At 34.1% G+C, this 12,042-nt stretch overlaps 2 long non-coding RNA genes across 2 annotated transcripts; one reads left to right on the top strand and one right to left on the bottom strand.

The window, feature by feature from the left end:
* Window positions 1–279: 279 nt before the first annotated feature.
* LOC148615482 (uncharacterized) lies at window positions 280–4,708 on the bottom strand. Its single transcript, XR_015921991.1, has 2 exons — window positions 4,572–4,708; window positions 280–3,825 (listed from the first exon to the last, which is right to left on the bottom strand). It is a non-coding gene; the product is annotated as an uncharacterized LOC148615482 (long non-coding RNA).
* A 241-nt stretch (window positions 4,709–4,949) lies between these two features.
* On the top strand, window positions 4,950–11,746 carry LOC148615483 (uncharacterized). Its single transcript, XR_015921948.1, has 2 exons — window positions 4,950–5,854; window positions 8,657–11,746. It is a non-coding gene; the product is annotated as an uncharacterized LOC148615483 (long non-coding RNA).
* Window positions 11,747–12,042: the final 296 nt, after the last annotated feature.

Genomic DNA, 12,042 nt, shown 5'->3' on the forward strand with positions numbered 1-12,042 from the left:
TGTGCTATTCCCCCGGCGTAGGAACCATAGGGCGCCACCACAGGAGGCTAAAATGCCTGACCCTACCCACCTCTCCCTGTTTCCAGTGGCAATCAAAATTTGTCGGCCGTATTGTCCTTGTGTCCCATTCCATTTTTTATTTTATCATCATTTCATGTTCATTTTATCATCCATTTCATGTTCATCGCCTGAATATAGCTGAAATATTGCTGCTCGAACTTTAAACTTTAACAAACAAAACAAACCAAGAAAAAAAACGGACGTAATTTTATGCATAAATTCTTTTGAAAAATGACGCATAAAAATAAATATCCCGTATACTAAAGCTAATTCCCCCTCCCCCTCTTCCCCCTGTCGGCATATGTTATGCTAGTGGTCTTTTAATTCGTTTGAAATATACTCGTTTTTATACATTTTGTTCATGTAAGTATTTTTTTGTTGGGAGAGAAACATGATGAAAGAACTGTATGTGACACCAATTTTAATTCTGTATAGTGAATTTAATTTTTGACGTATTGCAAAGTGGCGACATGAACTAGATATTGTAACTTCCGCTTCTATTTCTTAGCAGATGCTCATCCGGGTTTAAGAAATAATTTGTCCATTGCGATATTTTTGCAATTGCAAGTCTCTCGTCGTCCTAATGCTACAATGATAACAAACACATAATTTGTACCTATAACATGTAGTACATGGACAGCACAATCATAACGAGAATAAGTATGGTGAATATATTAAAGAGTCAACAATCCCACCGAGATAAAAATGGCAGCCCATGGCCATCCATTGGTCTTCAATTAACGACGAGGAAACCCTGACACCACATGGCAGGCTGCAGCTTTCCTATAACACAGGTGCAGCATAATAGTTGGATTTAAAGTTTTCAATGACAACTTTAGATATATAGGTAATGTCTATAATGGTCAATCGAAGTAATCTATATCCTTTGCTCGTTTGGTTATGATAGTTTTTGTCGTACGATTTCTAAAGAAATACCTTTCATGAAACCCAAAACAATCTTACGGATTCAGTCATACGTGCTGGCCTGTTTTTGTTTGTTTGTTTTTGTTTCTTTTTTTGTGGAGGTTTATATTGTAAGTACATCATGTCTTGTTTTGCTTTTTCTTATTTTCATTTTTTTCTTACATTTTTATTATGTATTCTATTTTGTGTATGTATATTATCCTTCCAGTTTTGATATTCCTATATATTTTTCCCGATTTTTGCTCAGTAGACCCACGGGACCATGTGAGCTATTGAGATAAATATTTCTCAGATATCATGCACAAAATGACCTGGTTGTTTAGGCGTAAAAAAATATGGTCGCCAATAATAAAAAAAAAAAAACATACGTAACAAGGATGTGCAATGTTTTTGTGTCGGGATTTTAACTGAGTATGGGGAATAGAAGTATAATGAGTTGAAAAATTGTAGGTTTTAATGTTATTTTATTTTGAAAATTATCTTTTTCTCCGAAAACAAAATTGACTGGAGGTTGGCATGATTTTTCCTTAGAGCTTTCTGCGCAAAATCGCTATTGATATTTTTGACTTGTAAATAAACATGGCCGCGTTAGGTAAAAAATATACCATTAGTTCAAATTACAGAATTTTGCCAATATCTAAAAAAAAACGGTTTGGTTAAGTTGACATCTGAGATATTTTTCGAAAAATCTGTTGACGGATGTTTGAGTTATTGTTCTTGAAATGGATCTTGTCCCCAATTGTACATTTCCAAATTTGGAAATCTTCTCTATTGAATTCTTCATTGATTGTCATAAAACTTAGTGTAGCTGTTTCTTACAATGTCTTTGATAATCTGTATGTGGGGACTTTAGATTGGGCGAAAAACATGACAGATGTTGCTAAAGATATACCATAGGGGTCAAATTACAGAATTTTGTAAATTTCTCAAAAACATCTAGGTTTGGATTAAATCTGACTGGGAGTAAAACTTGTTCAGCATGATGAGATGGGCCTATGCCGAAACTTTCAGAAAGATCCATTTACATTTCCCAATTAAAACAACTCATACGTTCTGCCAGAGCTTGCCGAAACTACGCAGACTTTTTGTATCGCGCTAGAACTGTAACAAATAGGCTTCTGGAACAGGGTTATGTTGCTACAAGATTGAAGTCATCACTACGGAAGTTTTATGGTCGTCATCATGAACTCCTAGATCGTTATGGTGTATCCATCTTTCACCATGAAAACTGATTTATTCAACAGGTCATACTTTTCTTGTCCTGGTTTGTCTACCCCGGACTTAATTGTTTATGAACAATTGGGCCGGTGTTTCTGGAAAAGCAGAGGACTCTTACACTACCGGTGCACCTGGGCCATGCTCGCAGTTTTTAGTGGATTCCGAGTTGCTCATTTGCTTTTATTACTTTGTATGTATGATTTTAGTTACTTTATGTTCTTTGTTGTGTATGTCTGTTTTCCATGCCTGGTCTCTGTCCCTGGATTGCATTCTTTTGATTACCGCTATAACCTTTGTTGACAAACGGTAGTGGAAGAAGTGATCGTTTTTCTTCATCTCGAGGTTCTGCAATGGCCTTTTATAATTGAAAAAGTTTGGATGCAATGGGTGAAGTATAGGAATATGAAATAATTAGTGTGGATTTGTCTTTGAAATATGGGGGAATTTGTTGGTAACGTTTTTGTGATGTTTAATTAATTAATTGCATCTATACCTTTGTTGACAAACGGTAGTGGAAGAAGTGATCGTTTGTCTTCATCTTGACTTTTCACACAAACTGGTTTAAAGAGTCTTTGGAAACGAATATTCAAAATGATGGGAACAAGTCTGTATAATGACGAGGTAGGGTCAGAAACAGGAGTGTTAAGACTTGTTTTGTAAAGGGAGTGTAGTAGAGTGAGAGGTATAGAATAAAGTTTGGTTCTAATGTGATGAAGTCCAAGAGGTTTTTGTATGAAAGGAAGGAGGCCATCTATGGAGACATCATGTAACTTAGGTAACGTAAAGTGGCGATGGCCATGACTCCTTTCCCGTCTTGGAGTTTTGTCATTTAAATTCATCACATTTATGCTACTGTTATATTGGCTTGAAAGGTTTCATATACTTTTGATGTTGTTATTGCATCCTTAAGGTATTGTAGTACCTAGTCTGCATATCCAGTACTCCTCTTTTCCCATACGATAGTTTTTACTTAGAACGGGACTGTTCGTAGGATGGTAATTTTTTTTCTAAAACACGAACTTTCATGGAGAGGATTGAATGATCTTGTTCATTAAAGTGTTCCCGATAAACTTTTGGGAATTTGGTGGTGTTAATTCCCGGACGATGACCGCACATTCTTTTGTTTAATCGTTCTTGCGTTTCTCCGACATATACTAAACCATATACGTTGCATTCTAATCCATATATTAAGTTTGTTGATTTGCAACTTAAGTCATCCTGACTTCTTTTATGGAAGGCTTTGTTTGTAAGGGAACTGAAGAAGTAAGGGTCTGTTATAAGAATGTTGCATGTTTTGCAATTTTTAATACCATATTTTTGATATGGCACAATGTGATTCGTCATCGTTGTAGTCAAATATATCATTTAAAGTGATGGAACATGATTTGATAATTTTGAAGTAGTCAGATTGTTTGTACTGGAATAGATGGTCTGCAGACTGAACGTGTGATCGGGTACTTTTAGTTGAATTGGTCGGGGCAATTTCCATACCAGATGTGAGTGTGCTAAAATTCCCATCTGGGGTCACCACATACTTATAAGACAACAGAGTGTCCGATCTGCTGTCAGGTTCGGACTTTTTTATACTGGGCGACGTCCGAGTCAGTTGTTCTTTCATTCCTCCTGTTAAAACCATTAATAAAAAAAAATGTATTACTGGGTTGATGATACCCTCGGGGACAAAATCCACCAGCAGAGGTATCGACCCAGTGGTGTGAAAGAGTAATCAAGGGAACCAAGGTTATAGCGGTAATTAAAAGAATGTAATTCAGGGACAAAGACCCGACATGGAATACAGACATACGCAACAAAGAACATACAGTAACTAAAATCATACATACAAAGTAACAAAAGCAAATGAGCAACTCGAACTCCACCAAAAACTGGGAGCATGGACCAGCTGCACCGGTAGGGTAAGCGTCCTCTGCTTTTCTAGAAAAATCCGCCGAGTTGCTCATAAAAAGTCAAGTCCGGGGTAGACAAACTTGAGATGTAGCACTTCTAAAAAAACAAATATCTACCCATCACCACATGGACATGCTACGAAATGCGAGCCAAGATTTATTTACAGATAAAGTCTAGACTTTAAATCACCGATGTGTATATATAAATTACAATAATAAGTATTATTATGTATCAGAGGAAACAATATCTATTCTTCAAATTTTGAATGTTATGAATAAATCTGTGTAAGGAAATTTTCAATAATATATGGCTTTGTATAAAATAAATGAACGTAAATGACGCCCTCATAAAATAAAATGGTATGATAAGGAACGATTTTAATGAGGTTTTGGCATAATTTGAATTGATCCTTTAAAGATAATTCGCGTGTAAAGACCATTATAAATTGTTTAAATATAGCTTACCTCCAAAGTTTATTCTAATAATTTCTCATGGTACAATCTACATTGTAACTTAATCTTTATACTTCAAAAATTGCTTATTGAATATTAATAGTTTTCGTGTGACATTAATAAAATAACCCAAACCGGAAGACTCTTGGCTTGTATTCGAACCTTTGGAAACATTTGTAGTAGGTTTGAAATTTTTGGCTGGATAAGGAATTGTTTGATTAAGCATTTAAATTAACTTACAAAAAATGAACATACTTTAAAATGTGTATTTATATGCGCGTACGTTACAATGACGTGTATGGAATCGTTTCGTGAACAAAATCATTCATGCAAATTTAACTTTAATGAAAATATAGATACAATGAGGCAATTAAACTTACAATAATGTTCGAGTCGTTTACACACAAACTATTTTTGTGTCATAAAAAACTAAAATAAATACTTTGTCTTATAAGTAGTATTTCTTTCTTATTTTTTTCAATTAGTACATATGACAAAATAATCAATGTTGTCTTACAAAAACGTACGATGATGATTTACAGAGGCAATGAAAGCATTTACATACACAGAAACTCCCAAACAGTAAAAGAATTTGTACTAAATTTTGGTAATAAAACAATTCGATAAAATACATTTGAATGGCTGACACCTTCAACGTTTAATGTTGTTTATGCAAGTGAAGCAACAATATTGTTTCCAAGTGGACTTGTGTTCAATGGGTCACATACCTTTCATTTTGGAAAATGGTACTGGACTAACGTGAAAAAGACGAATCAAATAAAACAGATTTATCATGACGATTTTGTTTTTACATTCATTCAAATATGGAAAAACTTTTTTTAGCATATATTTTTCGATACTTTACCAAAAGCACGTCTTGTTTGCAAATGGCTACAGATAAATAAAAGGATAAACATATTAGTGTACAACACACTGCAAAGGGAACTTATTCAAGTTGTGTGCAGCCTCCCTAATAGAAGGTTTAAGAATCTAAACTCAAATGCACAGTTTAGGGGCATTTATTTGTCTTTTTTTCGGTGATTCTGTTTACAAAATGGGAATAGTACCACCTGGTTGTTTACAATCTCTCGGCTCACATAATAAAGCAGGGTATGATGTATTATACCTACCTCGAACAAAAGGAAAACCAAGATCAGTGAGAAATGAACATAACGTATTGGTTTTATTAAGGAAGTTTTGGCCTAATCTTAAAATTGTCAATTTAACAAACAACTGGAAACCTAACCGGAAACATTTTTCGTCAGCACGTATTATTATTGGCCCACATGGAGGAGGTATGTCTAATATGATATTTGCTCCAATCAATACAACAGTTTTTGAATTTTTACCTATTGAACGATTGAAACTAAACTGGAAAGAACAAACGGCCTTGCTACCTTGGCTTAGCTAAAGGTCTTGGTTTCAAATATTTTGCTGTTGAGCCGGAAATATTTTCTTTCGACAGCGAAATGAGAGTTTCCTTAAAACAGCTTGAATTTGTTGTAAAACGCATTCAATGAAAAGAAGAGGTTTAAAATTGCGATTTATACCAAAAAGGTATCATTGCGATTCTGACAATCTCTCATTTAACCCTTTTATAAGATAAACTATTTTTGAAAATCTATCTAATGGGTTGGTTATTACGAAATATATCTGAATGTATAATTATATGCAGAATCGCAAATTATTAAGACAATAAACTTTATTATATTACAAAATGTTTTACACTGTAATCGCTTTGTCTGTATGTTCAACCCCAATTACCTTTACAAATAGAACTCTACGTCAAATATGACGACTTGTTTCCCCAATATTAACTATTAATTTCTATGCGATAACTTTCAAGCTTCCACAGCCTAAGGAATTTTCATCTCATAGCTCACACCTTTTGAAAGAAATTGTTGTCCAAATGCCACTTTTCCTCTCACAAAAAAGAACGGAATCAATTCGTTACTCCGAAAGTTTTACCATCGTAACTTTGGCTTGGTTAATTGTTATAGATTATCTATTTACAGAATTACTGACGAACTTCATTTGTTATTGTAGTTTTCAATCGCCAAGCCAAAGCTTCATAAGTCAGCAGGGCGGTTGACTTGCAAGAAGCAGGACATTCCAGATAAGCTGCACAATTTCAATTATAATCACACTACTGTAGTGTTAAAATTACACAGAGATAATTTTCATTCACTTTGATATCTTTCAAGTATATTTTTGGGGAGATGTTAATTGTTTCGTATGATTTATTACTATGTTAAATCAAGTTCAAGATCAAATCCCAACATTTTCAGATATAGAATTGGTTTAACTCTATTTTTATGGTGTCTTTTAATAGTAACTTAATTTGTCGAATTCGAATACTATCTTCTATTTTCGCATTACTTAATTTATTTAAATCATGAAACCTTGTTGAATTAAAAGATATCGCCCGGATATGAACATATTTTTGACGAGATACATTTGTGATTCTTGTGAGGAGCCGCATCATTGTAGCTAGACTTTTACCGATTATACTTATTTGCATCATGACGGGTGTGGCCAGCAGATTTGGAAAAGCTCACCCTGATGCACATGATGTATATTTCCGCATTTTATGCAATTCATATTGAAAAATACTCAGTTTCTGCTAAAATAATGAGTAATGATTGTTTTTTTTTTTTTGTAAATTGTTCTTTGTACTGATGTGGCCGCTAATTTACCGATTATGACGCCAAAGCATCCGTATGCTATTTAATCACCACTAGTATATTCACGCCGTAAAGAAAGACGATGTTTAGCGCTGTAAAACCTATATTAAACCCACCGTTTTGTTTAAAATGCCTGTTCAGGACCATTGCAGTACCAGCTGCTACGGTGGTGTAATATATATTTTACAAGATCTGTTTTAGAGTGATCAAAGGAACCAAAGTTATAGCGGTAATCAATATAATATAATCCAGGGACAAAGACCAGACATGGAAAACAGACAAAAAAGAACATAAATCAACCAAAATCATACACACAAAGTAACAAAAGCAAATAAGCAAATCGGACTTCACTAAAAACTGGGAGCATGGACCAGGTGCACCTGTAGGGTAAGCGTCCTCTGCTTTTCTAGAAACACCCGCCGAGTTGCTCATAAAAAGTCAAGTCCGGGGTAGACAAACGAGGAAAGGAAAACCATGACCCGTTTAACAAATCAGCCCCCACGGTGCAGACGGACACACAACCTCCGTAGCGATGACTCCAATCCTTCAGCAACATAACCCTGTGAAGTATAGGAATATGAAATAATTGGTATGATTTGTCTATGAAATATGAGGGAATTTTGTTGGTAACCTTTTTGTGATGGAGGATGTTAGGCAAATTAATTGCATATATACCTTTGTTGACAAACGGTATTGGTAGAAATGATCGTTCTTCTTCATCTTGACCTTTCACACAAACTGGTTTGAAAAGTCGGTCGAAACCAATATCTAAAATGATGGCAACAAGTCTCCATAATGATGAGGTAGGGTCAGGAACAGGAGTTTCAAGACTTGTTTTGTAAAGGGAATGTAGTAGATTGAGAGATATAGAATAGAGTTTGGTTCTAATGTGATGAAGTCCAAAAGATTTTTGTATGAGAGGAAGGAGAGTATCTATTGAAAAATCATGTAACTAAGGTGACGTATAGTGGCGATGGCCGTGACATCTTCCCCGTCTTGGAGCTTTGTCAAATAAATTCATCACATTTATGCTAATGTTATACTGACTTGAAAGGTTTCCTATACTTTTGATGTTGTCATTGCATCCTTAAGGTATTGCAGTACCTAGTCTGCGTATCCAGTACTCCTATCTTTGCCCACAATAGTTTTAACTTAGAACGGGACTGTTCGTAGGATGGTAATTTTTGTTCTAAAATACGAACTTTCATAGAGATGATTGAATGATCTTGTTGATTAAAATGTTGATAAACTGCAGGGAATTTGATGGTATTTATTCCCGAACGATGACCGCACATCCTTTTGTTTAATTGTTCTTGTGTTCCACGACGTATATAAGACCGCATAAGTTGCATTCTAATCCATATATTAAGTTTGTTAATTTACAACTTAATTTACAAATTTTCATCGTTGTAGACAAATATATCATTTAAAGTGATGGAACATGGTTTGATTATTCTTAGTTGGAATTGTCGGGGTACTATCCACACTAGATGTGAGCGTGGTAAGGTTCCCATCTGGGGACCAAAGGTAGACCAGAAAACAACCGGACACAATTCTATTAACACCTATCACGATCTTGGACAGGACAGGACAGGACAGGAGATGACAGTACATGTTCGGTGAAGAGAAGTTTCTGTGAACTCTTGTCAACACCTGTCTTAATTCATGATAGCATTTCGTCGTTTTTCCACAGTCATTTATCAGAAACTTACAGTAGACAACAAGTCTACAATCACTGTTCCTTTGACAGACAGTATTTTTGCTTCATGTTAAAACCATACTGAAATAAATAGCATTAAAGAACTAATGGATTCAACCATTAAAATGAATTGATATGACAAAAAAAAACCTTGAAGAGGATATGAGATTTTATAATAATATATACCAAAGATAGACCAGAAATCAAAAGACTGCCAAACAAATATTCAGTTTTATGTCAATGAACCTGCGAGAATGGGCCTCAAACTCACATGCATTCATGGATTGCATTCCAAAGGACGATAAAGTGAAGGGAGATAAAATGAACATTTTAGGCTTGACATGGACAATAACTGATGATAATTTAACAGTGAGTAAAATTAACAGAGAAAACAAGATGGTTCCAATTACTACAAGAGAGGTACTTCAGAGATTATCTTCCATCTTTCATTTTTGATCCACTTGGATTTTTCACACCTGTGAGTTTGAAGGCTAAGTTATTCATCAAGATGTTATGGAATCAAATATTGGTCTGGGATGATCAACTGGAGAATGGTGATGCTTTGAGATTGAAAGAGTTATGTGGTGATTTAATCATGGTGTCAGGTTGTCGTATTCCTAAATGTATTATAATTGGTGGCAACATAAAGTACATATTGTGCTTCCTCTGAACGAAAACTTTCAGGCAGTGCTCAAACTTCAATCAGTTCAATGCCATGATTTCAAGCTGGGAGGGAAAAATGTTCTTGTATTGCTTGTAGCGACTGTTAATCCATGCGTGTAGCAGCGACCCCGAAACCATATGTTAGTTGATTTTATTTTGTTTTGTTGACTGTCTGTTTTGCTTTTCGTTCCAATAATTGATTTGCTCTTTTAAAAATTGTTATCTATGTGGTTACGCTGCATGTGTCTGTCTTATTATAACTGTTTGTCTTATTGCTTTGTGAATGTATATTACATGTAGGCATGCACTGTATAGCTATTTATGTACCTTATGTCGGTTATAAAAGTTCTCTAGAGCTTATTTTGTATTCTTGTAATGAACTTGTCCACTTAAAATAAAGCTTATTTGATTTGTAACAATTTAGGGCAGGCTAAGACAACCGAATACAATTTTATTAACACTGATCACGACCTTGGACAGGAGATGACAGTATTTTTGGTTCATAATAAACCATACTGAAATAAATATCATTAAAGAAGTAATGGATTCAACCATAAAAATGAATTGAAATGACAAAAAAAAAACCTTGAAGAGGGTATGAGATTTATATAATAATATATACCAAAGTTGACCACAATTAGCAAATGATATCGAAATAATACAAAATAATAATGAATAACAAGCAAGCCACAAAAGGTAACTACCCTATCGGTGTACCTGGTCCATGCTCCCAGTTTTTAGTGGAGTCCGAGTTGCCCATTTGCATTTGATACTTTGTATGTATTATTTTAGTTACTTATTGTTCTTTGGTGTGTATGTCTGTTTCCCATGTTTGGTCTTGTCCCTGGATTACTTTCTTTTGATTTCCGCTTGAACCTTGGTTTCATGTTTACTCTTTCATATTCATGGCAAGAAATGAAAACACGAAAGGTTATAACCCATCTTAAAAAAATTACAAATAAATAAAATTAAAAAAATAAATCTACAACATTGTGTGTTGCAGATAATAAATATGAGCAAGCAATTAACACCTTTTGTAAATCATCTGCATTCATTATCTTATATGAACTCCTTTTGTTTGATTAAGTTTCATTATAATTTCGGATGGATGTTTGTCGTACTTTTTGTTGCTTCTCCTTTTTTTTGATATTTAGTTTGTTTCGTTATTGATATATGTTAGCAGCTGAAGTAACCCTTTCTATTCTTCTTAAATAAGTGTTTATATTCATTCATAAATGCCCTTGTGTGATTTCATCTCTTCATTTCTTTGTGAATCCAATATATTCTATATAATTTCAACTCGCTGCCGAAATGCTTTACAGACCTGTCCAACATTTGCTCAGTTTAATGTTGCATTTCTGTTGATTATTAGATCAATAACATTCTGTAATTAAGTATCGTTTTCTTTTTTTCTTAATTTTAAATTTTTAAATAGTATACAGTTCTTGAACGTTGCATTTCAGAATCTACAATCGGTAGTTTATTTGGAATTTCTGTCGTAACAATCTATGAAACACCCCTTAGTATTGCTATTATCCGATTTTGCTTTCTGGATAATTTTGATATCATGTTTAAGATAAGAAGGGGGCATTTATTTAAGACTTCTTTTATTCCTTGGAAAAATATATATATTTACAACGTCTCAGAATGTGACAGCGGTACGAGTTTGAGTCCCGCGGAGGGAACGACCAAAAATGTACTTTGCAAATTTGACAGTTCTAACATCGTTGGGAATTTTTCAGACCCTTCTATAAGTTAACCTTATCTTCCATGTATCATTTAATTATAGATACACTTTTGTATCTTAAGGTATCGACAATTACCACATCCCGATCTATACATATCTTTCCTGTATCAATTTGATCAGATGGAGCAGTGTAGCAAATAGAGTTGTCACATTCTGAGACGTTGTATAATATTGATTTTTTGTGACATGCATCATTAATTTGATCTTCTCTCCTACATAATGACATCTACATGAACTGTCCCGTATGTACTACCATACATCGAGTACTAAGTAACACCTCTAGATTAATCTTACGAGGAGGAATGATCCGGCCAGCGAAAGCTATATTTTTATATAGCCGAGCTGGCCAAGTGGCATAGGGCGCTGGAATTAGTACATGCCTTTTGCACCTGATTTATAAGTGTTTTTGTTTTTTGTTTGTATTTTTTGGTTGTTTTCTTTGTTTGTTTTTTTGTTTGTTTTTTGTTTGTTTTTGTTTTTGTTTTTGTTTTTTTTGTTTTTTTTTTGTTTGTTTGTTTTGCAATGATTACAATTTCTCTTCTTTCCAAATGAGGTTTACTGATATTTACTGTATTTCTTTTTTTTTTGTGTGTATAGTTCATTGAACTCAATATATATTTGCGTAACTTCATCTTGTTACCAACTATACTTAAAAGGCATTCAATTATTCTTGTGTATGACATGGTTAAT

The sequence above is a fragment of the Perna viridis genome, chromosome 5 (genome assembly GCF_037379345.1).
Source record: "Perna viridis isolate PV_CMFRI_1.1 ecotype Kerala chromosome 5, ASM3737934v1, whole genome shotgun sequence".
NCBI classification, from domain to species: Eukaryota; Metazoa; Mollusca; class Bivalvia; order Mytilida; family Mytilidae; genus Perna; species Perna viridis.